The following is a 5,000-nucleotide window of genomic DNA, read 5'->3' on the forward strand; positions in this document are numbered from 1 at the left end:
GAGAGAGAGAGAGAGAGAGAGAGAGAGAGAGAGAGAGAAATTGAGTTGTTTGTAAACATGCGTAAATGTATTTGTTATTGTATGCAATAGTTCGTCTGTCTATAGATATGAACGTGAATATATATGAACGTAAATTTAGATGAACATGTCTTCAATATCTTTAAGTGCATATGAAGGGACGCGTGAATAGACACCTTTCAGTATCAGGGCTTCACTTTCGAGAGTAAAAGAATGTCGTGATTTCTTATGTCCTACACACACACACACACACACACACACACACACACACACACACACATACACACACACACACACACACACACACACACACACACACACACACACACACACACACACATATATATATACATACATATGTAAATGTATATATATATGTATATACGTATATATATATATATATGTATATATATATTTGTATATATATATGTATATAAATAAATATGTGTATTTATATATATATAAATAAATATATATATATATATATATATATATATATATATATATATATATATATATATATATGTATGCATATGCGCGCAAAAAGAAACAAGGCACAGACACACATACAGATAAAGAAAGAAAAATTAAAGAAAAAATAAATAAATAGAGAAAGAAAGAAAGAAATAAAGAAAGAACGAAAGAAAAAGACGGAAAGAAAGAAAGAAAGAAAGAAAGAAAAAAGAAAGAAAGAAAAAAGAAAGAAAGAGAAATTAAAAAGAAAGAAGGAATAAATAAATAGATAAATAAATAAACAAATAAATAAATAAACAAATAAAGATAGAAAGAAAGAAAGGAAGAGAGAAAAAATAAAAATAAAGAAAAAAGAAAAAAAGATAGAAAGAAAGAGAAAGAAAGAAAGAAAAAGATAAAAAAGGAATAAATAAACAAATGAATGAATAAACGAAGACAGAAAGAAGGAAGAGATAAAGAAAGAAACCAGAAAGAAAGAAAAGGAGAAAGAAAGAAGAGATAAAGAAAGAAAAACAGAAAGAAAGAAAGAAAGAAAGAAGAGACAAAGAAAGAAAACAGAAAGAAAGAAAACAGAAAGAAAGAAAACAGAAAGAAAAAGAGAAAGAAAAGACAAAGAAAAAAAAACACAGAAAGAAAGTAGAAATAAAGAGATAAGAACAGAAAGAAAGAAACCAGGCGGCGAACGAGCCAATAGCGAATCGAATCAGCATCGCGAGGACACAGCACGGTGCGGTGACTCGTCGAAAAATCTATATCAAATGTTTTAAGAGAAACTTTAGATTTTAGAGAGCACTCCAGGACTCAGTTTTAATGGAGGTGTATCGTGTGCGATGAAGCGTGGATCAGAACAGTTCGTTGTTCTTTGAGAAACAATGTAATGGAAAAGCACCGTGTTTACGACTCACAAAGGACGCGGAGTTAAGCCTATGGCGGGTTTATTCTTGTGCTTGCTGTTGTTGTTGTGGTTGTTGTTGTTGTTCTTGATCTCTCTCTCTCTCTCTCTCTCTCTCTCTCGCTCTCTCTCGCTCTCTCTCTCCCCCCCCCCCCCCCTCTCTCTCTCTCTCTCTCTCTCTCTCTCTCTCTCTCTCTCTCTCTCTCTCTCTCTCTCTCTCTCTCCCTCTCTTTCTCTCTCTCTCTCTCTCTCTCTCTCTCTCTCTCTCTCTCTCTTTCTCTCTCTCTCTCTCTCTCTCTCTCTCTCTCTCTCTCTCTCTCTCCCTCCCTCCCTCCCTCCCTCCCTCCCTCCCTCCCTCCCTCCCTCTCTCTCTCTCTCTCTCTTTCTCTCTCTCTCTCTCTCTCCCTCCCTCACTCTCTCTCACTCTCTCTCTCTCTCTCTCTCTCTCTCTCTCTCTCTCTCTCTCTCTCTCTCTCTCTCTCGCTCTCTCTCTCTCTCTCTCTCTTTCTTTCTTTCTTTCTTTCTTTCTTTCTTTCTCTCTCTCTCTCTCTCTCTCTCTCTCTCTCTCTCTCTCTCTCTCTCTCTCTCTCTCTCTTTCTCTCTCTCCCTCTCTCACTCTCTCTCACTCTCTCACTCTCTCTCTCTCTCTCTCTCTCTCTCTCTCTCTCTCTCTCTCTCTCTCTCTCTCTCTCTCTCCTTCTCTTTCAGTCCCTGTCATTCGCTCCTCCGCCCCCTCTCTCTATCTCTATCCTTCTCTCTTCTCCCCTTCTCCTCTCTATCTATCTCACCCCCCCCCCTCTCTCAATAGAAATTCGAAAAAGGACAATCAGTTATAAACAGAGTGTATGTGAGTGGAGGAAGTGACCCATGAATCTCATCAAAGAAAAGAGAAATGAACGAGAATTGAAAAGGAAGTGAAGGATGATTTTTTTTTTTAAAGATTATTTTTTAAGTAAGTAAAGGAAGATTTAAAACAAAAATCGTAACTTATTTATTTGTCTGTCTGTTTGTTTCTCTGTCTGGCTTTTTGTTTGACTATCTGTCTCTTTCTTTCTCTCTCTCTTCCTTCTTTCTTTTTCCCTACTCGTCCCTTTCCCTTCCCCCTCTCTATCTTCATCTATCCCCTCATCCTTCCGCTCTCTCCCATTCCCTCAACCACATCACTCCCTCCCCCCCCCCTCATAGCCCTCTCCCTCCCTCCCTCAACCCAACCTTCCCTCTCCCTCCCTTCCCTCCCTCTCCTTCCTCCCTCAATACCCTTCCCTCCCTCCCTCTCCCTTCCTCAACCCCACCTTCCATCTCCCTCCCTCCCCTCCTTTTCCCTCTCCCTCCCACTCCCTCTCCTTCCTTCCCCTCCCCCTCTCCCTCCCTCTTCCGCCCTCCCTCCCTCCCCCTCCCTCTCCCTCTCCCTCCCTCCCCTCCCTCTCCCTCTTCCTCCCTCCCTCCCCTCCCTCTCCCTCTCCATCCCCCTCTCCCTCTTCCTCCCTCCCTCCCTCTCCCTCTCCTCCCCCCCTCTCCCTCTCCCTCCCTCCCCTCCCTCTCCCTCCCCTCCCTCTTCCTCCCTCCTTCCCCTCCCCTCCCCTCTCCCTCCCTCCCCTCCCTCTCCCTCTCCTTCCTTCCCCTCCCCCTCTCCCTCCCGCTCCCTCTCCTCCCTCTCCCTCTCCCTCCCTCCCCTCCCTCTCCCTCTCCTTCCCTCCCCTCTCCCTCTCCCTCCCTCTCCCTCTCCTTCCCTCCCCTCTCCCTCTCCTCCCTCTCCCTCTCCCTCCCTCTCCCTCTCCTTCCCTCCCCTTCCCTCCCTCTCCCTCTCCTCCCTCTCCCTCTACCTCCTTCCCCTCCCCCTCTCCCTCCCTCACCATCTCCTCCCTCCCTCCCCTCCCTCTCCCTCTCCCTCCCTCCCTCCCCTCCCCCTCTCCCTCCCTCCCCTTCCCCGCCCTCTCCCTCCCTCCCCTCCCCCTCCCTCTTCCACTCTCTACGCCCACCATTTTCACGAGCAACCTCCTTCTTCCTCCTCCGTCTGTTATCGAGGAAGTGAATGGGGTTCCTAAGGCAGCTCGGAAGCTCCTAGTGAGGCTTCTGTATACGTCCACAGATAAAGCTGGTTACGACACAGCTCTCTCTCTCTCTCTCTCTCTCTCTCTGCTTCCTCTCGCTCGCCCCTCTATATTTATCTTTCTCTCATCTTCTCTGTCTTTTTTTTTCGTTAAAGTTTGATATATAGGTGTATTTGTTTATATATGTATATATCTTTTTTTCCTAATGACATATCTACTTGTCAGGCTGTTTATCTATTTATTTTTAGACACTGTCAAACGTTAACCCCCCCATCTATCTATCTATCTATATATATTTCTGTGTAGGTATGTATGTATGTGTGTGTGTGAACGTGTGTATGTGTGTGTGTGAGCGATGTGTGTATGCGTATGTAAACAAACACCCTCTCCCTTCCTCCCTTCCTCCCTTCCTCCCTTCCTCTCTTCCTCCCTTCCTCCCTTCCTCCCTACCTCAACATCACTCTCATGCTCCCCATCTCTACCTATTTTTACATCATCTCACATATCTTTTTCCAACTCGATTTACTTCCTTCACTCCCTATATTTACACACGCGCAGGTGCGATTTGCTTGAGCTCTAATTTGAATATCCATCGAAGTATGCAATAATGCCAGATTCGCGGATGACCTTGGTGATTCCTTCAAGAACCCATCAGCTGGTCGAGTGGCGTAGTTAGGACTAGATTAGCTGCTCTTGTGACTGACTTGTGTCTCTTTCTCTATGTGTGTCTCTATCTGTCTTTTTTCTTTCTCTTGCTCTCTCTCTTTCTCTCTATCTATCTTCATTTCCTCCTCTCTCTCTCTCTCTCTCTCTCTCTCTCTCTCTCTCTCTCTCTCTCTCTCTCTCTCTCTCTCTCTATCTATCTATCTATCTATCTCTCTCTCTCTCTTCTCTCACACTCACACTCGTGCAAAGCACCCCCCCCCCAAGACACACACACACACACACACACACACACACACACACACACACACACACACACACACACACACACACACACACACACACGCGCATACATACCCCTACCACAAGTACCCACAACACAAGGCTGGATTAACTTTTAATCAATATAAGCCTGTAGGTAGGGCAGTAAGAGAAGGGTGGCGGGGGGGGGGGGGGTATCTATACAGTACTGATGCCATATATGTAACCATCATATTTCAGGAAATTCTAGATTCATACAAGAAACTCGCGATATGTTATGAGCTGGAAATTGATAGTATATGTTATTATTATTTTATCATTGATGTTGTTGATAATATGTGTGATTATTGTGATATCTCCCCCCCCCCCCCCACCTTCCCAATACACACTCGCCCTCACCTCCACCACACTACACGCTCACCTACACCAACGCGCACAAACACACGCGAGTACGCCCACTTCAGCACGCAAACCCCAATATGCAAGCACACACACGACACACAACACACACACACACATACACACACACACAACACACAACACAACACACACACACACACACACACACACACGCCCTCACCTACACCAACCAGTCCACACACACGAGTACACCCACTTCATCCCCCAAGCACGCCCACAAG

Source organism: Penaeus chinensis, chromosome 37, assembly GCF_019202785.1.
Source record: "Penaeus chinensis breed Huanghai No. 1 chromosome 37, ASM1920278v2, whole genome shotgun sequence".
Classification (NCBI taxonomy): Eukaryota; Metazoa; Arthropoda; class Malacostraca; order Decapoda; family Penaeidae; genus Penaeus; species Penaeus chinensis.